This window comes from Hetaerina americana, unplaced genomic scaffold (assembly GCF_022747635.1).
Source record: "Hetaerina americana unplaced genomic scaffold, ioHetAmer1.1.p SCAF_5, whole genome shotgun sequence".
In the NCBI taxonomy this organism is placed as follows: Eukaryota; Metazoa; Arthropoda; class Insecta; order Odonata; family Calopterygidae; genus Hetaerina; species Hetaerina americana.
Genome location: NW_027287095.1, coordinates 84,539,920 through 84,567,601, shown reverse-complemented (window position 1 = coordinate 84,567,601; position 27,682 = coordinate 84,539,920).

Sequence of the window (27,682 nt, the reverse complement as noted above, 5' to 3'; positions counted from 1 at the left end):
CTCGTTCCTCTTGCTCTTTGCCATTATTCCCAGTAACGCTGTTATAAGTAAAATTGAAACGTTGTCTTTAAAGCAGGAGGATAAGTGTGGATTGGAAACTTACGAGGGTCATCCGGAAAGTAGTACCCGTTCGTGAAATAAAGACACAAAAGTAAATATTAACAAACATAAAAAATTTTATTTGAAAGAGGATACTTTAAACTACTTCTCAACATAATCTCCAAGCAAATTAAGGCATTTGTCATAACGTGTGACAAGTTTCTGTATTCCTGCTGCATAGTCCTTCGCCGCCAGCTCATTGAGATACGCGAGGGACCCATCTTGCACAAATTTTTGCATAATGCAGATGGTGTTTAACAATTTCATGAACAATTGTTCGAGAAACATTGGGAAAATGCTCACAGATGTCATCAATTGTGACGCGCCGATCGTTCCTCACGAATTCGTCAACTGAGCTCACCAGTTGGTCTGTAATGACAGACGCTCTCCCCGAACGCTCATCGTCGTGTGTGTTCCCCCTCCCCATGTTGAAGTTGCGACACCACCGCCGAACAGACGACTCGTCCATTACATTGTCTCCATACACCTCCTTTAATTGGCGATGAATATCACATGGGCGAACGTTTCTTGCATTGAGGAATTTAATCACTGCCCTCACTTCACAACTGGCGGCGTTCTCAATTTTTTTAAACATTGTAAACAATCACAGAAACAACACAGGCAATGCTAGCGTCACGCAACTTGGCTCAGAGAAGGCAGACAAGCCACTGAAGCTATCTGACCTCGTCCAGCGGCTACTCGCGTCGTCAGCACTTCATGCGGCACGAACGGGTACTACTTTCCGGATGACCCTCGTATGTACGTGCTGAGAAGAAGGGAGAAAATAATTTGGATGAAAGGAAAATCGATTGGAGTGGTTCTGGACATGCAAGTGAGAGAAAGAGAGAAGGATTTTGGGAGAAATTTAAAGGGGACAGGAAAATAAAAATAATGATAATAATTAATAATAATAATTCCCACCCAAACGCCTAGTGTTTCAGGAATACTGAAATAGACAGTTGTATACTCGATCAAATACTAAGGCGTTACCCTCCCACACGACTTCTCCTGGGTGAAATACGCACGGGGATTACAGGGTTTGAATTATATGTTTCGGGAGACTTTTCGGAAAAATAGATTAATTTCAGATATGGCTAAAATACCTCAAAATTCTTCAAATTACATCCCTTTTACACACTTTTGCCAGCGCCTTTTCCACGACTCGAAGGCTCCTTGGTAGGCGGATTCCGGAAGGTCCTTAAAGGGTTAGTGTACAAGCTTCTTTGACGGCTTTGAGGGTCCCATGGTGATGTCCTTTGAGGAAAAATTTCACTTTTAGGAATGGGAAATAGTCAGCTGGTCCCAAGTTGAGACTGAAAGGGGGTTGGGGAATCGTCGCGATGCCGTTTTTCTTTTTTTTTCTTGCCGATTCTGGTCGTCAGTCAAGACCTTCTGGAGGACTAGTTTAGTGCAGATCTGTCGCATCGCTAAATTTTCATCGATAATGGTATGTGCAATGTCATGTTATCAATGCCAATACGATCTGCGATCATGCGCACACTAAAACCGACGGTCTGAATCCAAATTTTTACGCAATGCACGTCAGAAAAAAATTGTTACCGATAATTTTTATACCAAACCTTGTATTTGTTCAAGCCAACAGAAAATTAGGATTAATTAGAGGAGTGTTGGAGAGAGACGTGACAAGTGAATGAATTGAAGTATTAACGTATTCTCGTTGAAATTTAAGAGATTTCTCACGAAAAGCTTTGAAAAACCAAATAAACAAACTTAAGGTTTCATCTATGAGCGAAAAGCACCGACGGAAATTGTTTTGAGTGTTAAAGAATATTGACAAGGCGCAGAGAAGTTTCACTTCCCTATCGAAACAATTTGCGAACCTATTCGTCAACTGGCGGGCTGAAATGCGTGATCAACTGACGTTGACTAATTCATACAATTAATGATTCCTTCCCATCGTAATAATTCAGAGCCGAATGCCGCGCCATCAAACGTGAAATCCATCGTCGAAAGCCGGAATTTCCACCAAACTTCGACACTGGAACGTCCACTTGATTAAACATTCCCTGGCCCTAAAGGCCCACTGCCCAATTTCGAGGTCAACAAGGTGCCCTTTTATGCAGGTTATAAATACTGAAATATGGAGCATGGTAGTCGTAAGAGTGGGAGAGTGGTGGCAAGGGAGTGACGCTGACTAAAACGCGCATAGTTTATTAGTCATTGGAAGAATTATAACAATGGAGATTCCATGGATGATGGATTTTGAAAACAAGAGATGCATTATTTTTTTTTAAACTCCTTTTGATTTATCGTTCGAAAAGTTTATTTTGCGGTTAACCCCTTTGTTTCATTATTTCAGAAATAATTTTCGGATCCCTCAGAATTGACGACGGTGGTAGTGAATGAGTCTATCGGAAATTTGTGGTGCATTTTTTCCCACAAACACCGGGGACAAAAAAAATACAAAAGTCAAACTGATGAAATTTGCTCTTTGGATTCACCGAAAATTCTCTCAATATGTGTATACTACTACTCCTCCTGTTTTCCCACACATTAATTAAAGTCGAACAAATAGTGTTTTGTTGTTAAAATAGAAATCCGGGAGAGAGCAGGTGTCGTAAAATTTCCCAGAGCCTTATGTTCCACTTTGGGAAAGGAAAAAAATAAACATAAACCGTTGGATACTGTGCGATGTGGGGTACGTTGTGCGAATATACGCAGCGTGTGAAAATTAATTATACTGCGGAGATTTCCGAGGGTTGAAAATAACCGCATCACAATGGAAATGATCGAAGACAAAAGAAAGTGAGGCAGGCGAACTGTTAGGTTTCGAAATATTAATTAGAAATGTATTCGAAATGTATTATTTTCATTTAACTCGGATGCTCGCGGTCTTTTGGCTTCGCGCCGTAGTTTTTTTGAAGTTGAATTAAAGGACAGACCTGGACGAATACGTGACTGGTTAGAAACTAGATAGAACATATCCAATAGTATCACTGCTATCAAAACAGAGAAGGAAACGTGAAGAGAGAGATGGAGAGAGATGCCTATACGACACTCGCCTTAACTAACACGAGTTTGCTATTTTCGACTGGAAAAGGGATTGAATGTGGATGAATGAATTCATTGGCTTCCACATGTTGCACTTAAAATTGCCTTACATTAAGTCAACGGAAGATAAATGGTGTCTTCCAGGATAATTGGTACTACATTGTGATACCGATATTATTATTAAAAATTGAACAGCATATTTTTATTCTTATTTGTTAGAGTTAGTTCACGGTAGTCCAGGGTGTAGAGCGTAGGACTACTGACCGGAGGGTCCCGGGTTTGATTCCCAGGCAAGCCTCTCTGAGCACCTGCAGCTCCACCCAAGCTATGTGATTTTTCGGGTGCCAGACCTTCCTGGGAAACCATAACATGCACAGGGAAAGGAACTGGCCCCCCTACCCTGATGTGTGAATTTTCACACGCCGTATAGGGCTTAGTACTGGGTGAACTCTACCATCACCTACCAAACTGACAATTGGGCTGATTACTGTGCTAATGGTTTATTTATTAGAGCAAAGTAGAGCAAAAGTTAGTGCGCATAAAACAGTTCAGCTATTTAGGAGGTGTTTTGGACCAAGCTAGTGAAAGTAGCGGGGATATAAGGCTTACTTCAGGCGAATAAGGTCTTACAAGGAGGAGGAAATTGATAACATGGACGTTGAGCGACGATATTAAGAAAATTATAGCGAGAAGCTTGGTATGAAATGTGGTTTTGCACGGTTCGGAAACATGGTCATTGAGATACGGTAGTAGTCGTAGCTTGATTGGAGGTTTTTGAAATGTGGGTGTGGAGAAGGATGAAAAATGTGAAGTGGACAGAAAGGAAAACATATGAGGAGGTGCTCGCATATATGGTGGTGGAGGAGAGAGGATTTTTGGTAGAAATCACAAAGATTTAGATCCATCAATGAATACCTTAAAATCGCACAATACAACTCCGTACTTCATATCTCCATTCATTCCAACTATTCTCTTCTCCTCTCCTGTTTTCAGATTTAGGTACTTAGATTCGGACACTTATACCTCTCAAGATTATCTCACATGTCGTGAGCCGTCCGGAATTCTCCCAATTGCCCTCTTTCTTTCTCTCCTATGCATAGAACTTATTCGTCAATTTTAGTTCGGTCTATTTCAGTTTTTTCATCCCTCTCCAATCAAATATTTCAAAAGTTTCCAATCGACGCTTTCATCCTCTTGCCACAACGATCAAATGTTTGAGACATATACAGAAGTACACAAATTAAATTAAGAAGCAGGTTGAATTAATTATACTCTGTTGATTGATGTGGATTTGTTGCAAGGGAATCACTCACGGAGTGAAGGTTAAATTACAGATTAGATCTCTTGCATAAACCGGAAGGATGCCTCTTTATCAATGATGCTGAAAATGTATTATTGCCCTCATCGCACCACGTTAGGGGGATTATTTAACTATAATTTGAGAGATTAAGTGTAGAACAGATAGATTTAAGATGTTATTTTTGCCAGAACTGCAAGGGATCACATAATAACGTTCTCGGACCGCTCTAAGAGGGGAAAGTACGTATTTTGGGCCAAAAGTAGTCTAGTGTGTGATCACTCTCTGCCGCACACCCCAGCGGTGGCTTGTAGGATACTATGTAAAAAAATGGTGTTTGGTAAAGGAAATGTGCAATTGTATTTTCTTGTACGTAATGTCGTACTATGATCGAGAGACGTTTTGCGTATGAGCTGGTCTCAACAGCAAGTGTGCAATTGCAGTTGCAAACCTTGTTGACACGTTGCCACGATCGCCGCCATGGGAACACTTGTTTTTACTGATACAAGGGGTGGGATTTGGAAGTTTGCGTTGATTGCATTAGTAAAAAAAAATACGAGTGATAGCATAATGACACTAATAACAATACACTTATTAGGCTTGAGACGTGAATGCAGGTGATGTCGACTCACCACCCACAACCCAATGGTTGAAGGCCCGTGAAGCCTTTTCCTCCAACTAAGTAGTTAAAGCTCTAATTAGTTCCGCTTGTTTTTCGTTAGAATATGTTTATTATCTAACTCATGACTGACTATAAACTCATGAATTTTAAAAATATAAAGTTTCAGCCTCGGTCTTGCCCTGAATATCTAATTTCACTAAATTGCCACAATTTGACCCCGAAAAAAATATTTTTTTCATAGACAGAAAAGAGCTAATTATCGCATTAAAAGAAATAATTTCCGTGAATCATTCTTTTGATGAAGATTTTGCAAGGAGATCTTGACAAAGACCCTTAATTTAAGCGGCGAATTGAAGATTAGAGAAAACTGTATTATAGGGCACAGTTTTTAATGACCGAGGAAAGTAGGTGGAACTTGGTCTTTGAGGCCAGATGACAAGCGTATTTGGGAGGGAGATATTCAAATATGGTGATTGACGCGGAAATGAATGAGTGAAAGCACTCTTTTGCTCCAAGAGAAATATTCCAATCCAATCCAAGGAAGTAAAAAGAATAGCAGGAATTAAAAACTAGAAAAACACTAACAGAAAACAAAAGCAGTGGTTAAAAACTATTTTAAAAACTCACAGAAAGGGAAAGCAGTCGTTAAAAACTAGAAAAACACTAATAAAAAGCGGAAGCAATGGTTAAAAACTGGAAAAATACTAACAGAAAACGAAATCAGTAGTTAAAACCTAGAAAAAAAAACTCTCAGAAAACAAAGGCAGTGGTTAAAACCTAGGAAAATACCAACAAAATTCAAGCAACGGAAAAATTTATGTAAGGATATAGATATAAACAGATATGAGCAAAGTGAGTGGTCAGATGAAGAAAGGGATTCAGCAGTGAAAGAAGCGTGGAGATTCCTTTAAAAATATTTCGATCCGACAAATCCAGCAGGGAAGAAGTGGTAACGTAATTTGGGAAATGCATCGAGCCAGCGTGGGACGGTTTGCGGGGGTTCTTTACCCACTTCCATCTTGAAGTCGCAGAGATGTTAGTTAGCTTGTCTTTAAGGGTTTGCCGTCCGCAGGATCGACGAAAACTTCCCACTCTTGATGATACTCCACTTTCAAAACACCACTTTCGTGTGGTAACTCCCAAGACTCCCAAGTAAAGGGTCGGTGTCCATTTATGGTAATTCATTTGCGCATTGGTGTTTTAAGTGATTTGAGTGAATTCTTTGCTCGCTGAATTAATAGATATTTGGTAGGCATTCCTTCGAGGATGCACGCTTTGCAAGAGTGTCATTTGTTGAAATGTGGGTCCATTTAACAAATTAAGCGATTCCCGAGCGAACGACGTAGGACGGGACTGTCGAAATATTGTTGGCATGCACCTGAAAATGGTGGAAGGGTCAGAATTAATCCCTAAAATTTGGAATTTACACCGAACCATTCTGCCAATTTGTGATAATCTCGGACCTATGGATTTATCTTTCGTCTTTTGAACTAATTTCTTGAAGGATTTTTACTAAGACTTCGAGAAATATTTAGGGATGGATACCATAAGTTGCATGCCCATGGATCAATAGAACTTTCAGTAGTCAGGTCCTGAAAGGGAAAGGGTACTACAAATACTAAAATAGTTAATATACTGAAAGGTGAGGCAGAGGGAGAATAGTTAATACTAAATAGGTGAATAGGTGATACTAACATAGTTAATAGTTAAAAGGTGTGGCAGAGGGTGCATACGTACCAGACTAATTTTGACTCGAATGTTTTCCCCCCTGCCGCGGTCGGACAACGTTATTCTGATATCTTATCGCTCGTGGGAAAAATGGCATCTTAAATCTATCTGTTCTACACTTACTCTTTATAATTTTACTGGCATGATCTTGCCTAACGTAGTGCGATAGGGGTAATAATACATTTTCAACGTCCTGGCTATAGAGACGTCTTTCCAATTTATGGGCGATGTTTAATCTATAATTGAACCTTCGATCCGTGAGTGATTCCCAGCCTAGCTCCTGCATTAATATTCATACGCTAATCAGTTTGTCAAAACAATGTTTTATAAATCTAGTTCCTATACGTTGCTCGTGATCCAATTCGGCAATCAATCCAGCTTCACGAGGATCCCATACACTAGCAGAACTTTCCCTTTCTAACCTTCCAGTTCTGCATGACCTGCCTTGGTAATGGTTGTGGTCTATCGTGTAAGTGGTTCTGGTTTATTCTTAATACCTCCTTTTTTGCATGCCAAAGAATTTTTAAAGTCAGTGAAATTCGCGCTTATTTTGGTAATAAGTTTGCTGTCAGCAAGTATTTGGTTTTGCACGTTTTTTCGGCGTTTTTAGTGAATGTTTTTTTCCCTTTTTCTAGCCATTTAAACATCCTTCCTCTCTCTTATCCCTTACACATCCCACCTGGTGCTTGTACACCCTGCCACACACTTCATAGGTGGATTTCAGTAGATGTAGATGAAATATGAATCATCATCTACAAAATGGAAGGGATCTTCTGAGAAAATAAACCTCTTTAACACTTCCTTTCTTCCCATCTGGGAAGAAAGGAAGTGTTAAAGAGGTTTATTATTATTATCTGTCTCTATCTCTTTTTCCGTTCCCTTTTCCCAGTCTTCCTCCCTGTACACATTATGGGTTAAATGGAAGAAGGGACCATTTGGTCTCAATTTCGCCCAAATAAAGACCACTATCTATCTATCTATCTATCTATCTATCTATCTATCTATCTGTCTATCTATCTATCTATCTACACCCTCCTCCGCTCTTTGTTTCCACCCGCCTATTGTACGTCTGCCTCCGACTCCATATTTAGTGCATCCCAACGGCTATTCACTCATCTCTGACTTTCTCTTCACATCCTCATACAATCCAATCCCTCACACCTCTTATCTTGTTCTGAAGTGGCTATTCTTCAACTTCATCCCCCATCATTTCATTTCTCCACTTATCCTTCTTTTCACGGCCATCGGAGCCAATGGTGCATATCAGAAGTTTGTTTTTCTCCTGATTATATTCTCGCTATATATCCTCTCCATTACCAATATTTCTGCAGTATAAGTTAACATAGGTGTACAGAATTGTTATGACGAAAGAATCAGTTAAAAGAAGACGAGAGTTGTGACAGGTGCATCAAATTAAAATGCAATGAAAAGCTTGGCAAAAAGTTTACCATGAAAAGTAGCTCTGCTTAAGCCTTAAATCCGGTGTTTGAAGGAAGAGAACGAGAAAGTTTTCTGAGTTTAAAGCTGTAATTATTTGGGGAATAAAGGATTTATACTTAATACATTGAACAGAGATAAAGGTGAACGAAGACGTTTTGAATATATACGGCGAAGAGAGGAAGTTGTCGAGGGAAATCCGAAAGTGTAACAAAAAGGTTATTTAGGGTCGCGATGGAAGGAAGGGTTGTGCGGGTATAGATGGAGGGAGAGAGTAAGCGTTTTGGATAGCATGAAGTCAGGTTGAGCTTAAGAAGAACTAAAAAGGGAAGGGAAAAGGAAGTCATCGCGATATGCAGAATGCTCGTATAATAGCCATGAGTGACCGTCCAAAATCTACCTTTAAGTAGGTGGAGTGCCTTAAAGGAGTAGAGCCTATGAAGTTCTTACTGTTCTTCGAGGGACATAGTACTTGCTCCATAATGAGCATCTGACAATTTTCAGGAAAGGGTGGTTCTTTTCCCTTTCTACGATCTCTTATTCATTCATAATTTTTTCCGCTTTCATCAACGACACTTCCCAGGTGCTTCCAAGCTCCGCATCTTCCCAAGCTGTGATTTCTATGATAAAAAGATATTTATGTCCTTACTATCATGTTGTCTGAAATTAAATTCATCATCAGTTTATTATTTTGATATAAATTTTGATAAATCGATTCATGATATGTTCAAAGGCTCCAATTTCTGCCGATTTTAAAAACCCCAAATAAAAATTAAGAGGCCATAAACTATTGGCTGTGAGATTATAAGGTGAAAATCCTATGGCCAACCCCCGATGATGACACAAAAAAATCAATATTGGTTATAGGATTGTCACCTGGCAAGCCATGAAGAAAAATCGAGCGGTATTCTCCAGTATTGAATTACCATGCAGTCTTACAATTGGTTCAAAACATTTGAGTGCGCTTGGAGAAACCAATAAAAACTGTTTAAAAAATTAAGAAAACACTGAAAGATACTGTAGTCCGGATGACATATATGATTCATCTGTTTTCTGCGCCGGGTTTGATTTATGGGATTTTTTCAAGCGAACGGCAAAGGTTTCCTTCTGAAACTGAAGTTTGGATCGAGATGTACGTACGAACTGCGGGGATCGGACAAATACGAGTCCGAAAATTTGAAACACGACGCCAAACATGGTTCAACACGACGTAAGGGAATGAAGGTAACGTTGGCCGTTGCGTTTAAACCGTGACATACTGTAACTTATTGTATATAATTCCACTCACTGCTCTTCTCTAATTCCTTCACAAGTTCACAGATGCTTTTAAAGTACATACCGATGTAGAGTTAATAAGAGAAGATAATTATGATTATGAATATTCTACGGGTTAAGGTACGTTTTAGATGGGCAATGCCTATACAATTGTACGGAAATGTATTTACCTGCCATTTCTGACCAAAAAAACACAAGCTGATTGCGTTCATTACAGGAAATCCCTCTTTAGTTCCGTATACTTCCTTTCTCCATTGTTCAACATCCAACGTGCCAGTCTCATTCCTCCCCCTTCCTCGTTTGCCCACGCTCTCTCCTCTATCCCATCGTCAATGAAAATGCCGAAAACCCATCTTTCCTTTTTCATTTTGATTTCTCCCAACAATCCCCTGTCCTCACCCACTATACCCAGAATTTCCCCTTTTGTTTTCATTTCTGTCCACTTCATCTTCTCCACATCCCTACTTCGAAAGTCTGCAATCTACGCCTATCATTCTGCCTCAATGACCATGCTTCCGCGCCGTAGAAAACCACGCCCCATACCAAAGTTTTGACGAATCATTTCTTAAACTCCTTATTTAAAATCCCTGTCATCAACTCCCTCCTTCTCGAGAAAGTTTCTTTGTTTATAGAAATTCTTCTCCTGATTTCCCTACTTCGACCATTTTGATCCAGAATACTTCAAAGATACGTGGGTGAACTTTTTCACCTGCAACGAACTGCTCCCATTAAAAAAAATTCATTCATTAATTTCACCCGATCATATCTATAAACAGCTTTCTCCAAATCTATGAAACGGACAAATTCATTCTGAGTGTATTCTATGCTCCTAAGAGATAGAAAAACCAAACTTCAAGGGAAAAAACGACCACAGTTTTAAAATAAAAGTAAGAACGCAAAAAACAAATAATTAAAAATACTCTTTTTTTAACAGAACTATTGTTGAATGGAACCAGCTGCCTTGAGATTTGTTTGAGCCCTTTCCATGTACATAAGTGACCACATTATTGACATGGCATTACAAGTGCTTCTTCCTTTGTGAACCCAAACTTAGCATCCCCTGAATAATCATTTGCCATACTCACCATCCTCTTACTGATGATCCTAAAAACCATTTTAGCTGCATGCTAAATAAAGCTTATCTGTCCGTAGGTCTAAAATATTGCTGCCTTTTCCTTTCTTTAGGAGAATAGGATCTGAACTGATTTGACGAAGCCTTCCGGCCAAATTACTCTCACATAAATGCTCCGAATCATCCAACTCTTCCCCCTACCTTTTCCTAAACCTTTGAGTAGTTCCGTGGGAATGTTGTCTACCCCCACGGCCTTATTGGATTTTAATTCCCTCAATCCACCCCTCATCTCGCCGTCGGGTAAGTCTGGACTTAAGCTACTCTCTTCAGCGTCATATTTGAAGTATTAAATTATTTTGTTAAAAATGACAAAGCGTGGGAAGATTCTTAGAAAGAGATAGAAAATCCAATCTTCAAGGGAAAAAAACCAAAACAGTTTTGAAATAAATATAAGAACGCAAAAAAACAAATAATTAAAAAATACTCTCTCTTAAATAGAACTATGATTGATTGGAACCAACTGCCTGGAGGTTTTTTGGAGCCCTTTTCATCCAATTTTAGGAGTTTTAAGAGTAAATTTAAAACAGCCACTGGGTGATAAACTATACTGATCAGTGTTTATTATAGCATTGTACTTATTGATATCTTGCTGGTACGTGATGTGGACGGCGTTAGCAGTTGTATTGCAAAAGTGAATGATGTGTTAACGGTGTGTGATTTTGAACGGTATGTGAAATTGAGGAATGCGTGATTATGGACAAGAGTGTGGTGATGGACGGTGCGTTGTAGGTATGGTGTGATCCTAGCCAATGTGTGATGGTAAAGGTGCGGTTGGTAATCTTTGAGTGTCATTGTATTAGACCATTTTGTCTCCTATCTGTTTTCCTCGTATGTGTATGTATTTGCATTGTAAAATGTCAGTCGACCTGACTTGACCGTTTCCACCAGGACAATTGCCTAATTGTAACGATATATGCGATATAAATTCTTAAATAAATAAATAAATAATAATAAAAAAATATTTTTACGTAACATATTATCCTGCGAGCCACCGCTAAGCAGAGGGGTACTACGCACTGTACTGCTTTAGACCCAAAATACGTTTCTTCCCAAGGGTGGTCGGACTGGGCTGCTTCGATCCCTTATCGTTCGTGGGAAAAATGACATTTTAAATCTAAGTGTTCTGCATTTATTCTCTTACTTTCCCCGCCTTCAACACTTCGCTACTTCTACCTGCCCTAATGCCTTCTACGCCCATCTTCCCCGCTCGCCCAATATTCTCCGCTCTGTCAAGACCTTCAACATCCCACCACCTCTCAAAATATATCCTCCGCCCACATTTCTCTTCCTCATTCGAGTGTCATCGAGCACGCTTCCTCCATTCTCGAACCATATTTAAAACTTCGTGGTTAAGTCTTTTTCTCTGTATCATTTATATTCTCCATTCTTCTCCTTACCCACATCTCAAAACACTCTTAATCTAAGCCGATTCCTCTCGCTTAATCAGAGTAGATTAGAGTTTTCTGTGATGTGGGTATGGAGAAGAATGGGGATATCAGTGGATAATATCACCATACATCAGAATGAGTAGTGTTTGTTGCATTTGCGTATGATTTTGTATAAATGTTTATTTAATGCAAAGTTCGATTTGTGCGCCTAGTTTCCCAAGGTGAAATATTAATGCGATAAACTGAAAAAATTAATAAATTATCTTTTCATGAAATCTCTATAGCAAAGTGTTTGAGGCATCTGGCTCTTATCGCCATTTATTATTCTCCTGAAATATACAGCTACGTTAGGAGTCTGACTCATGCCTTGCTTTGCCCCCAAAAACCCATCAAAATGATATCGCGCTAATTATGGGAAACCTGACTTTACAAAAGAGGCATTCAATACTCATTTATGAGTTCTTGTACAAAGCTCTGAGCATGCATTATTTCGTGAATATTTGATCGATGGTATTTAAACTGGACAGTACGTAGCAAATACTGGTTATGTTGACATGTGTTTTGGCCTCACCGGAGATGACAGAGCTGTGACAAAATATACCTTTGTTCTAACGGTGGTGTGAAATACATAGATCTTGAAAAGTACCATGTCGTTACTTTTTAACCGTAGCTACAATTGGATAGCATAGGACGAATTTGGTGAGCCAGTTCTGGCTCAGGAATTTGGGTCGCTTCCATGACATTTGAAGATGTTCCAACTTTGCTATGGCCAAAAGAATTAGGATGAATCACTGGCAGAAACGGGCCCCAGTTGGAAAATTTTCAGTCATCCTCCCACAATCCAGCCTGTTTAAATATTTCCTGATCCACGTCACGCATTCAAATTAGTTTTGAACTGCTTAGGCGGGGAGGGGGAGGAGGAGGTGGAGAAAGTAAATTTATTTTCCGAAGATGTTGAGAATGTTTCATGGAGCTAAGTTCTCAAATAACATAATCTTGAAATGTCAGGAGGAAAGACTATTGCCAATTAGCTGGGTCCAAATCATTCGTTTTACGTCAACCAAAAATTGAAGTTACGGATGCTCGGTTTCTAGGTACTTCAAACTGCAAGACATTTAAAAATATTTCAAGAAATGAGATTTTTATAATTTCAAAATTTGAGACGACCATCTAGATCTTTTATTTTATTTTTAAATTGAACAGTAAAATCCTGAGACAACTAGGACACAAAAAGCAAAAGGGTAAATTCAATGGCATTTTGCAGTATTTGATAATTTAGAATATTATACAAGAATCTTCTTAATCTCAAAAGGGAGATTCCTATCATTTTATAGTCCTAGAATAATTGAATTATTTTAACTTCTCTTTGAATCGTAATTATTGTTTGAGGACTTATGTGTTTCCGATTTCTTGTGGTACATCTTGTACAATACAATACTTAGTACTAGCATGAGCCGAGTTAATGATTATTTGGTTCTGTTTTCCAGAGTAATAAGATTGCAAGGGGGAACTGATATAAATCCTAGAGTTAGAAAATTCAAGCTAACGAATGAGAAAAGCTGCGACCACTTGCAGTTAAACGCCGCTAACTTGGGGAATCTACATTCCATTAGAGGACATTACGTACCTAATACCTTGAATTCTGCCCCATATGAAAATTTTCAGGAAGAAGGGCAGGGGAGACGAGACTGATAGTGAATTTTCATCACTAGATGAACTGCTTTCATTCAAACTCATTGAAATAAGGGAATGCAATCTTGAAATTATGTCCTGCATTGCTAGACATGTTGTAAGGCACTTAAGGTTCTGAAATGTTACTTATACCACACAGAATTGATTTAAGTGAGCTCTTGCAGTCTTTTGAATTAATAATTAATCCGAATAAAATTTTAGGAGACTTGAAAATCCCATCACCAGTTATGAAAACTAACCGCGTGTAAATAGGCTGACCAACAAAGTATTGATACATTCCAAAAGATTTGGCGTTTGGATTGATCTAAATGATCAAAGCCGTGATCAAGAGTTAGATGCTCTTTACTCAAGAATCATCCTCTGAGGACCATAACCGAAAATTATATTGAGGTGGGACTCCATTAAGAATGCAAAAACGAACTATAGAATCCACATACCGAACGACATTTTTCCATGAATTTATTTCTATTTAGGGGGTATAAATGCTGTACTCCTTTGGATATTATATTATTATATTAAAAGAGTATATTTAACTGAATCTAACTTTATTGAAGTTGTGCACCTTTGTGGAAAACATAACAGTCAAATCCAACTGGGCATTCATTCTATTGTCTCAAAATCCTACTCCGTATTACATCCCTCCTTATATCCTCCACTATTGTCAAATCCTATGATATCTGTCTGAATCCTAAGTCACATAAAAAGATACATGCATTTCTATGTCAGATATTAAAAAATATGAAGACTTGACGATCCCTGTGACATTCACACCATGGAATATTTCGAATTTCTTAGGATACTATACGTAGTAGCGCATGAAGGTGGAATTATTTCAAATAGCATCTCAAATATTACTGGCCCGAAATGTTATAATTGAATCCAATATATATATATTAGAAGATTTAGTTTTATTAGCACTGCGTTCAATTACTATGAGCCCTGTAATTGATAATATAGCGGGTCGCTCATTCTTCACGTTTTTATTCCGATTCGGGTAAGATTTCATCTATTATCTTATTTTATTTATTTATTGAAAATTCAAACCCTTTCCGGGCTCTGAAATGAAAAATTAAACTGCACCCGTTTTCTGGACCTCAAATTGGAGAAATTTGTACAAAGATATTTTTCAGGCCTTCAGTCTTTTTCAATAGAGCCTTTGCTATTACGTATCTTCGCAAATCCTGAATTACATTGGCAACCCTTGAATTATAACCAGGGAGATGTCGAAGATTAAAGCACAAAGCAGGTGACCATCTCGCGGATCGACGAGTGCCGACGTGTCAGCGATGGACGAGGAGGAAGAGAATCGGATTCAGAGAATGATTTCTTGGGTGAAAAGACGAGATTTCGCAGAACCGACTGACCGGACCAGACATCTCCCGGAACAAGATGGGAGAGAATGCCATCTCCGGAAACCGCGATGGCTGGCCGATGACGAAGCCGCGTTCTCGCGGACACGCTTGGAGACGCAGGAGAAGGAAGCGGGCACGTAGGCGTTGGAGGGGGATGCGGAAAGGGTGGGGTGGCAAGTCAATGTGCGTACATATGGCATACTTAGGGGTAGTCCTAACACCTTTCATGGGGTGCAAATATCTAAAGAATATGCAGATCCGCCAAAAGGTAACTCGGTTTCATTAAATGGGTGGATGGGAAATGAAATGCGGGAGTTTAGATTAGGTTGACATATTACCCAGCAAGCAATCGCTAGGGTGTGTGGCAGGGGATGAAAACACACCAGACTGCGCTTGACCCAAAACTTCGTTCCCTCTTAGCGCGGTTGGAAATCGTTACTCTGATCCCTTATCATTTGTGGAAAAAATGACATCTTATATTTACATGTTCTACACTTAATCTCTCGAATTTTCTACCACAGTATGATGGGGCTAATCATAAATGCATTTTCAATATCATCACCGAGGAGACATCCTTCAAAATTATGTAAGAGGATGTATCTGTAATTTAATCTTCGCTCTTTGAGTGATTCCCAACATAAATCCTCTGATAATTTTGACACGCTACTCAGTTTGTCATTAAAAGAAAGGTTTTATTTGGGTTTAGTCAGGCCACATCTGGAATGCACCACAAGTATTTGAGATCTTTGGGAGAAAGCGTTAAAAAAGAATTAGATGAGGCTCAGAGAAAATGCACCAGATTTGTCAAATATTCTCACAATAATGAGACGAGGATGACAGGTCTTTTAGAGGAATCAGGCTGAAAGTCGCTGACAGCGCGAAAGGAACAAGCGAGCCTAAGACTTTGAGCAAGGTTTAGAACTCACGAGTTTAGGTATGACGCAAATGGAATTATTATCGCCTCACACCATTTGGGAAGTTTAGACCACAAAGAAATTGTAAGGGGGGATGTGGACTCCAGTTCAAATAGAAATAAGTATTCATTATTTCCTCGGATATTCAGGAATCATAACCGCAATAAATCAAAGTCAAAATAGAAATAGTAATTACATTCGAATTACAGGAGAAGATTTAACATTGCGTGGACATCTGATACATTCGTAGGTTTATGCTAGGTGCTAGCATATGAATTTTTCATGTAAGTAAGTTAAAATGGTTATTGATTAAATATATACGCTTCTGTAGGTGTGAATTAGCATGCTATTGTTAGTTTTGTATTTGATTGCATTCTGTTTTACGTGTGGTGTCCTAACACCCCTCGCTACTCACCCTTGCGGCAGCTACTGGGGTATGTTGCAGATGTAAATGCGCGCAGAATGCACATAACCAATACTTTCAGGCGTCACCAAGTGGCATTTTGCCATCTTCACAAAATACCATGTGGCCATCACATCTCATAATCTCCGTCAAGATTTCTATTAGTTTTCGACCAAAGATAACGATTGATCATTTTAGATTCGACTGGTGTATGGAAACTTTTCCGATTTGAACCTCTTCAAGAGGAAATGAAGGAATACTCTTCAGTTCATCTCTTCCAACAGTTTTTTTTTCCTAAAATTAATATTTTATTTTAGGAATCTCATTTATTCCCGCGTGTGGAGCACAGATTCACCGGCCGATGTAAGAAAACGAGCCGGCGCCAAAGATGGGGGTTTCTATGATGACCAAATTAAAAATGGCCGAAAAAAGGAGTGAAAATCTAAGAAAAGATTAACTTGCCTCAGTAAGAATGCTTGGAGTGAAATCACAAGCGGCTGTTCCACGGTGCCCCGAGTCCTCTCATAATTACGATCCCCCGTGATAGCTTTCGGAGTGCGACGCGGAAGCAGGGTATGGAAGGGTTTACCGAGAGGGCGAGGGATTCGAATTATTTCTCGGAAACCCATCTCGCCTTCGGAGGAAACAATCGCGGGGTCGCTTCCGGGAATGAGGAATAAGGGATATGCGAAGAGGGCCGACGGGTGATGAGAGGCGGAGTCATCAGCCTCCTCTCCCCAACTCTCATCTGCCTCACCTTCTTTTTATTCACTTCACACTCCACCTACACACATTCTGCAGTGGTTCCAGCACGCGCCGCGCGTAGGCGTCAAAAGATACTGCCATGTGACGGAGGGAGGGGAGGCGGGCGAGGGGAAGGGGTGAGGGCGAGAGCGGTCTCCGGGCGACTCAACAATAGACACCGGTCGTGACCATCCTAGCTCGGTTTTACTCACGTATTTATGAACGTAATACACAATTATGAACATTACCAAAAAATTCTAATAACATTAGTAATTAAAACTGTAATAATTAATACACACAATTCACCCGGCTTCCATTCGAGGTGAGGTGAGTCAAGATAAGTTCTGCTTTAAAGTCATTTCAAAGGACTCATCCCCGTGCATAAATTCACGCTATCGTACTTAGTCGTGGCATAAATTACTCAGTCTTTGAGTGGCTTCAGGCGTGATGTGGTGGAAGTCGAACATAATGAATAACTGATCGTAGCCGTTTTCCACTTGTTAAAATTTATCTGATGAGGACTTGATGATGATGTAATACATCGGAACCCGGTCGTAAAATAAATTTTATCAAGTGGAAAAGTGCTACGATCAGTTATTCATTACTCAGTCTTTGTCATTCTTTTCCGACATGCTCTACTGTTCAAGAGACTTCTAACAATCATTGTTCTGAGTATCTCTTCGACCACGTAGAACCACGGTTTTGCCTCGGTCCATCCCTTCGTTCGGGGAAGTAGGGAAAACGCTAATGCCTTATTAAACCCGGATTAAACAAATTACATATCATATATCGTCTCTGAAACAAAAAGGTGTTAGGTTTTCGGGACTAAAGCAAAGTTAAACGTTAAAAAAAGGCTAAAAATAGAGTACGTGTAGCAGTTTACCAATCTTGGAAGTGTTTCGGATAAGTTAAAGTTGAAGGTATGCATGTAGAAGAAATGTGTCCGGCAAAGAAAATTTCCCAAGGAAAAGGCAGGTAGTTAAGTAAACATTAGTGTAACCTTAGATAGGGACCGTGGTTTTGTACGGCTAGGCCAACTTGGTCATGAAAGCATGGGCGTAGATTGGATGCTTTTGAGATGTGAATGTGGAGAAGGATGGAAAAGGTGAAGTGGACCGAAAGGAAAACCAACGAGGAAGCGCTGGGTATGGTGGGGGAGGAGTAGGATTGTCGGGAGAATACAAAAGGAGGCATGAAAGATGGATTCGGAGCCTATTTATTTGCGATGGGATATTGAAGACTGTGATAGAGGGGAGAATGTTGGGTAATGGTAATATTAGGAAACGAAGAAGGGGAAGGTATTGGAGAGGGATGTTAGCCGGAATGAAGGGGGGAAGGAAGTACACAGAGATGAAGATGGATTTAACCCACCATTGTATAAGTCCCGGGACTTAATGAACGAGATATATTTTGGGATGGGCAAAGTATAATTTACATCGACTATCTTGAAAAGGGAAAATTTATCCATAGCGATTATCACATTCAGTTATTGGTGCTTTTGAAGGACGAAATCGCAATAAAACGACGGCAAACGAAGAAGAAAAAATCATTTTTCATCAAGACAATGCACCACAATGCCACAAGTCAATGAAAGGAATGGCATAATAGAACGAGTTGGGCCCTTCAATCTGCTTCCCCACCCACCATACTCTCCAGATCTAGCCCCCGCGACTACTGGCTGTTTGCTGATCTCATAAAAGATGCTCCAGGGAAAAAGATTTGGCTCGAATGAGGAAGTCATCGCTGCAACTGAAGCTTATTTTAAGAGGACAAGGACAAATCGTCTCACAAGCATAGTATCGAAAAGTTAGAAAAGCGTTAGAATTATTGTACAGCTCTTGAAGGCGATTATGTTGATGAATAAGAATGCATTTTGCGGAACAAGTTTTGTTTTCTCAAAGCTAACAGTTTCAGGCTTAACTTTGTGGAATTCTTTCATGGTGAGGGTAAAAGAAAGAGAAAAAAACAACTTTGCATTAGTGAACTTTGCAATTTGCAACTTTGTTTTCTTAGTTAGCTCCGCGGCTTAAGGAACGCTGGGTTACTGTAGGGACTGATTTCAGAGTGTTTTTTTTTGTTAGGAGAGGCAAGTAATTACATTGTGTACAATTGTATAGCCTGTGTCCACCCTAAACCTACATTAACCGGTAAAATAGCAAATTATAATCGTAATTACCAGCAAGTAGTAATCTAGTCTGTCGATCTCAGAAGGAGGGATAGTATTTCTCAGACGAAGTGGAGTGGACACCTCAATCAATCGGTACGGTGATGTTTGTCGACGGAACGAATCTAGTGACTCCGTGCGAACAGGGGCAAGACGGGACCGCAGGGTTCATAGGATACCATACACTTTGGGGGAAGGGGAGGGAGGGTTGTGGGGCGAGGGAAAGCTTTGGGAGCGGCGGCACAGGAGATGAGGAGCAGCCGCCGTCGCCTTCCACTTCCCCTCTTCCTCCTCCGCATCCTCCCCTTCTGATTCCCCTCTCACAGAAATTCGCGAGGAAATTGGAGGGACTCCGAGGGGGAGAGAGTTTTCCGGTTCTCTCCTCCCTCTCGCTTCCCCCTCTCCCCTCTTCCCCGATGATTGAGGCCTCGGGAATGCAACACCCTCCCGATGACCGAAATGGGAACTCTCTCTCCCCCTCTCTCTCCCCCGCACGCAGCCGCAAGGGAAGGGAAGTCCACTTCAAACTTGACGTTTTCAATATACGGCGAATCATCATATTCAATCGTAAGCAATCTCCATGCTCAGTTCCTGTGTGTGCCGTGATTCTCTCTCCCAGGCATCCGATCCTCTATCCTTTAAACTCGCCGTCCTTACATTTTATATTTCACCACAGTGATGCGTGTGTCTCAAATCTACATGAAGTGTTTTGGACCAAAATGGTTTGCGTGGTGGAGGGAATAAGAAGAATAACTGCGTTAGGCAAAGGAGCTTATACAGGGAGGAGATGAAATTGATGAAAGGGACGTTATGCATGGAGGTTCGAGAAAGAGATAAGCTACGAGGGTAGGCTGGAAAGTAATGCAAACATGCTTGTAGAACACAAACAAAAACAAATAGCAAGATCGGGCAAAAGGTACATTAAAGTACAATTCTTAAGTTTCAAATTAATATATTTATTTTTCAACATAATCACCGTTAAGGCTAACATATTTCTCCTAACGTGTGACAAGTTTCATTTCAGTCCGTCACTGCAAAACTCTTTCGACTTTTCTCGAATCCAGGACTTGACAGCTGCCTTCACCTCATCGTCCGAGGTGCAATGATTACCCTTGAGGTGTCTCTTGAGTTGAGGAAAAAAATAAAAATCGCAAGGTGCTACATCTGGGGAATAAGGAGGGTGTGGAATCGGTTCAAATTTCAAGTTTCGCAGAGCCTCCCCAGTTACGCGCGAGATATGTGGACGAGCGTTGTCATGTTGTAATATTATTTGCGCCAGGCTGCCATCAACTCGACGTCGGAGGTGTTTTAGAGTCGGTATATACTGAGAATAAGTTACTGTTGCCCCTCATTCCGAAAAATCGGTCACACAAACTCGGTGAGCACCCCAAAACACAGTCAAAAGAAGTTTCATCAACACTTATGGGTTTTCCAGGCTCGCAACCACGAAATTTTACTACCCATCGATTTACAGTAGACCTGTCAACAAAATCGTCACCATAAACAGAATTTAAACGACGAGAAATCTCAGTAGGAGTCACTTTTTCAGCAGTTAAAAATTCGACGACAGCTCGCTGTTTAACTCGCGTTGACATGGCACTAGAACACATCTCCATACTTCCGCTTCTCGAAATACACTGGATGAATCAAACTACCTCAAACCTTCACATGCGTGTTGAGGGGGAATGTTACTTCCACCTGTCACCAGGAGTGCTTCTGAAGGTCATTTTTTGTGTGGTCTACAATCATGTGTGCATTAGTTTTCAGCCTACCCTCGTAAGTTAAACGTTTAAATAGTTAAGCAAAACCTTGAGCCGGTGGAACAGCTTACATTTCTCTGAGGAGCTTCCAACCAAAATGGTCAATACAGAACGGCTGTAAAAAGAAGATTTCTACATCTAAACCTATATAAACACTCCACGACCCACAAAAAAGGTGTGTGGCATTGTTTAAGGGAAAGACGCTTTCATAAGGAAGAGAGAGTTAATGACAGGGATGTTGAGTACGGATGTTAGTAAAATAATCGCTAAAACGTTAGTATTTAGCGTGGATTTGTACTACTTGGAAACATGGTCGTTGAAACAAGACTATAGGTTGGGACAGGAGGTTTTTGAAATGTGGGTGCGGAGAAAGAGGGAAAACGTGAAGTGGACAAAACGGAAAACAACCGGGGAACGTTGGGCATGGCGATGAAGGGGAGATGAGAGTTGTTTGGAGAAAAAAACCAAAGGAGGCAAAAAGGATCAATGCAGAGAATTTTGATTGAAAAAGGGATGTTGAGGCCTGCGATAGAAGAGAAAGCGTTTGGCAAGCCAGGAAGTGGTGGGAAAAGAGAATAGGTGTTGTGGACGGAGTGAAGGGAGGAAGGAAGTGGGTGGAATTGAATGAGGGTTTATATTAATGTGGGGTTTCTGGTTGTGTATTCATGTGCAATGGTAAGAAATGGAGTGGTGTTCAGTCTGCTTAACTCAACCAAACTTCAACGGTAGAATACAAAAAATAAAAAGCTAAAACGCTCAAGAAAGATTCATATAGAACATCATCTACCAGGAAGATCTTTGAAGGGCCCAGAAACTACCACACTTCTAAAGTCCAAAATTCACAAAATTCCCTAATATCTTACAATGCGAGAGATACATAATCTAATATGTTATTATTGAAATACACGGGTGGTCTCAAAAGTTTCCGACATAACAAAGATGCAGGACATTTTTTCTGAAATTTTCCGAAATTTTTAAGGTCGTTAGTCGTTTTCAGACCATCCTCGTACGTGTACTTTTTGTGTTGTACCTTTTAAACTTGAAGAACAAATTATTTTCCTCTAATTAGGGTATCATTGGAAAACATCTTTATGAGTGCTTAAAGGGAAATTTGTCCTCTTTTAATGCAAGCTGGTATTATTTAATTATATATGATTTAAAATTAAAACCTCCGGAGAATGCCCGATAAGTTTTGTGACTGTGATAGCGCTTACCGATGACATTGTTTCGTGGGTAATGCAAGAAATTAAAAGAATGTTGATTCTCTCTATTAATCGAAGGCATCACGTAAGTAACGATTACTTCCTGAGACGAATGCTTCCTTAACCATTTACATTCTTATTAGCAACACACTTCCCCTTCTCCAGTCATCATATCACCTCCGTGTAACTCGACTTTTATACCTTTCCACCTCCACCTTTAACCTCAAAATTTTAACAAACAATTGCCATCCCATTAGCTTCAACTTTCATCATCTATGTCCTTTGTTGATCGATTCTAAAGTTGTACCTTTCTTATCCCGTTCCTTCGGATCTTCCAACACGACGCAGAGTCCTCTATAAAATCCTTGGCGCAGCGGCAGGGAGTCGAATGAGAAGAGGGGAGAGTGAAATTTAAATAACGGAGAGAAGAAATATTGGGACTGTATGTAACCATTCGTCCTTAAGGATGGACGATATATGTTGGTATAATTTATTACAAATATTTATCGATATTTTTCATACAATAATCCTTTTATAATTATCGAATCGAATTTTTTTTTTGATTATTCATAATATCAATCTCGCAGTCTCGATATTTTACTTGATGTGCACATCTTTCGTATTTAAAAAAAATTAACTTAGATACATAGTATACTTGCAAAGTGGAAAATACACTGTCTGTTTTTTAACTCACACCCGTTAGACTTTAATTGGCGTGCGGGATGCAGATTAAGAAGAGAAGATTAAATTTTCATGTTGAAACAAAACGTTATGCACTCTTATACCTCTTATATACGCGGCACGAGGCCTTAGCCACTCAATGGCTTTATTTATCATACCAACACTATATATGTGTACGCACTGCTATGTAAAATCTTTAAAAATGAAATAAAGTAATGTACTCCAACAACCTGATGAGTTATGAGTGTTTTTATTGATATCTAATCTTCTAATTAAATGTAAATAAGGCATTGCATCGATAATATTGAATCAAGATTTCTGACACACCCTGACAGTGTTTCTATATATCTATACAATCATCCCTATGCGTCATACATAGGGGAATTAACTGCTTTGCGGAAATATGCACATCAAATTAACCTATTAGGCCAATAGACGTGCGGTTATAGTAATTATTAGTTGTGCCTATTCCTCGGAATCGTTTTTCTTATATTTCAGTTGAGTCACAACCGGACGCCGCGGCGTAATGGCTAATCACCAATTTTCTCGGAGCACTTGAGTCGGCACCGCGATGGACAGGATTACCGTAATTACCTCCTTCCTGGAAAAGACAATCAAACGCCCTTCCTCCCGTTATTCAAAGGGTTTTGAAAGTTCTGACGCTCAAAGAGTCAAAATATTCGAACTGGAAGTGTAACAAAGTTTTGCGACAGATTGCCCGGGCGAATATCAACTTTGGTGATTGAAGACACAGATTTCCATTTACGAATTGAATACCTGACCAGCGTTTCCCGCCATTAACCCCGCCCCGCACCATCCAGGGACCCATCTCAAGCAGAAAGATGCTTGAAGCGATTACCAGGGGTAACAGGGGGTTGTTTCTGTTTAATTTCATTAATTATTTACCGCAGCCAAGGAAATTCTGGGACGTCTTTTTATGCATCTAATGTATTCTGAAAAAGCGAAACAAAATTCTAAACGCCTAGTGATTTGTGGGACGTGGGCATTAAAATTGGGAGCTTTTCGTTCTTCAGCGGTTGTTGCTCATCGACTTGTAAAATGAAAAAACATGATTTCGTTTAAAAATAGTTTCTGTAAATTAATGGACGCTGATTTTAAAATGAAACACAATCCTCATCATTTGGACTACCTGACGCCACATTCTGAAAAAAAATCTGAATTCGATGTTAATGATATATAATACAAAATGTCCACACACCTTGACGCTACGTAGATTCAGAGTTTATGAAACCTTGGTTTTCTACCAAAGTATCCGTGTAACGCACCTTTTATTTCTTAATGCGACTATTATTGGCTTTTGAAATAATAGCTACAGGATTTTAGTCAAACCCATTAATTCACACAAAGGAAATTATCAATGCTCCACACTGATTGGACAGACTATACAGCAAATATAAGATAAGGGAGATAGACTCCAGTACAGATAGTTATATGCATTCGTTCTTTCCTCGGAAAATCAGGAACCATAATAGTAAGAAATCCAAGTCAAAATAGAAATAGTAAATTCATTCAAATTAAAAGCGGGGACAAGATTAAACGCTGCGTAGACATCTGGTGTAAACTCGTAGGTTCACCGACATGTGTACTCCAAGAAACTCCGGGAGATGTCGCAACAGTAGTTTATAATGGATTAATCCACTAATATGCATTTAAATGCAACAATTTAAAAGTGTAAAAATCATTCCAAAAACAAAGATAAGGCAGGTGACATTCGAAACGATGGCACCATAAGTTTAATATTGTCTGCGGCAGAGGGATTGAGGAGGAACGTGTTCAGAGAAGAGTGTTAATCACAATGACTATGAGGCACCTGTTTTATAAAACGGAAGAGCAGATGTGATGCATGATGAAACACTTTTATAAGGTTTAATATGTCATCTGTATGAAATAGACTCAATGTCACTAACAAATCAAGCTCCACTGAGTTGAAATGTAATGAAATGATTGACTTTGTAATTCCACACACTTTATTTTAAAAACACGACCCAGGTAAAATAAAGTGTGTGGAATTACAAAGTCAATTATTTCATTACATTTCAATATGTTATGTATATTCCATAAAGTTACACCTGAGACAACAAACTCGACTGAGTTGTCTATCGCAAATGAGTTTTCAATCGATCGTACGACCATTCTAGGGATTTTTCATGTCCTGCTAATTCTTTCTACTGTGTGTGCACCCGATGTACCCAATCCGCAAAAGTCTACTCGATTGTACATCGTATTGTATATGCATCACCGTATTGATTTATACTGCACCTCACACTGTTATATATGCATTTATTGTACTTTTTTTTAATTAACTTGCAGTTTTTCACACCTTCACGCATTCTTTGTTGGTGTCTTCTTGCGTGGGCCAGTACTAGGGTCTCACAATTTCGAGTATCTATCCATCTATCTATGCATCAAACAGTTCTTAATAATTTGACTCCCTACTGAAATTAAGATTGGCAGTGGATGAACCCACCGGAAGGCCACAATGTTTACTCGGCACGGCACTTCAGGAGAAAAATTAGACCCTGAATTCTTGTCCACCGGTCGCACGCCTCCCTTTTTGCAAAATTTCAAAATTTTTCTGTCACTTTGAATGAAATATCCTCATGTTCAGGCAGTCAATAGATGCTGGCCAAAGTTATTTGTATTTGTGGTACTTTCAGTTTTCCGTCTCAGAATATTCTGTCAACGTTTTACAGGAATCAAAACGGTCTAGTTCTTTCGCTGTTGAGTACGATGCCAGTACACATTTTGCAACATTTTTCGCATTATCCTTTTTCACATCTGTCTATGAATTTTAGTTTAGCAACATTTACTAAAAGGACTTCCTTTCATTTTTTCTTTTGACTTCAGTGATCGTCAGTGAACTTCGTCTCGTCATTTAAACGAAATTCTTTCATGTGAATCTAGTTTTCCTGAAACTATTAAACATTCAGAAGAATGAAATAAATTACTATGGCGGACTGAAAATAAAACTGAGGTGTACCATAAATTTGCTTTTATTGAAAATACTTTTTCCTCGCTCTTAAATGAGTGCTTTAAAAAAATCAAAAAAGCATTACTTTCGTAAAAGAACGAGGCCTTGCATATTACCTCTCTGTTGTATGCATGAAGAAGGGAGGCTGCTGCCTCATTTGAAATTCCTCAATAGCCGTAGCAGCTAAGAAAGGAAATTTGAAAAGAACCTTTCTGCCTTTCTGTAGAGAATAAAATTACTATTTCCCCTCTGGAACAGATGGGAGGAAATTCAAAGTCAACGACCTGCTGTCTATGGTAAGTAACGACAAAGCAAAAGCAGACTACCAAATTTTTATAGAAATCAAAAAGAGACAAGATGTCTTATTCAAATCAAGCTTTCTTTTTAGCGAGAATAGCCAAATCTTTTGAAGGCGGCGATTTCCTGTAGGAATACATTCAGGATATTTCGGATTTTGATGACTTCAAAAACAAAAGTAAAATTAAATCTGTTTTTGAAGAACTTACTTTTTTTAAGGTTTTACTGTAATTAAATACAATAGTGTTTACCTGGACGGTAAATATTATGGCCAAGTATTATGAGCATGGGAATTGAGAAGATAAGTGCAAATATAACAGAAAAACTGAACAGTGCCTCATAAATGCGAATGTTTTTTGCTGCAAGTTGATGGTTCCACAAATGCATGTATAACACAGCTTAAGGTCTTGTTTCCATTTATATTTTGAGTAGAGAACTGAAAGAGAATGAAAAAAGAATCGTGTGGACATTTGAAAATGCTTTCAAAGGTTACTTTTCTGAAATAAAATGACTATTTTATAACTTAGTGCCAAATACCGCGAATGGAATAAAATCAGTGATATGAAATATAAAAAGTCTTCATTGTATTATGATAGAAATATGATGAATTACCAAATACCTTGAATCATTATTGCAACACTCACCAACGAGTTCTGGACGGTGGATGGATAATTACAGAAACAAATATGACTTTTTATTTTAGAATTTCTAATTCGATGAGGGAGAAAACTCTGAAAAAAAGACGCCTTTCCCACTAAAAACATGAAGATAGAAAATTACTATCATACAGAACATACAGAGAATTTAATGCAGACTAGAATGAGGAGATATCTTCAAAAATTTCGGTTAATCAACGAAATTATAATTTTTCTTCAAAAAGGAGACGACTACACAAAGTTACAGGATGAAAGTTGGTTTTGTTACTTTGGGAAATTAACTGAAAGATTGAGTTGCTAGAATTAAGAGTTAAACAAGAAAACATGGCCATGGAGCTTCTAAAATATTTAATTATTTCACAGTTTTTTCTCGAAGCATTAAAGTTGATTGCCGACCGAGGCTCAAGTTGTTCAATTCTGCTCTATGGGTATTCGAAAAGGTACAGACGGAGAGATGCGATGTGCGGGGTTGGGCAGGTGAGAACCCACATTATAATTAGCACTAATACATCCAATGGATTAGGGTAGATTTTCAATTAAACCAGGCACTTCACACACTACTGTGTTTCTAATGCGACTAACGTGTCACAAAATATCCCTGAAATCAATATAACAGTGGCTCGTTCTATAGTTTTTTAAATAGGCAATTTCCATTAATTCCATCTGAAATGAAAGTTTATTATCTTCCCTCTTAGCTCATTTTCCCATCATTTTATCTTCTATTTTATACTCTTCAGCAACCCATAGAGTCTCAGTATCTCCAGCATCTATTTGTCCTTCATTTTTCGATCTATTTACCCTCCTATTTTCTTTTATTCCCTCTACCTCTCCTGCC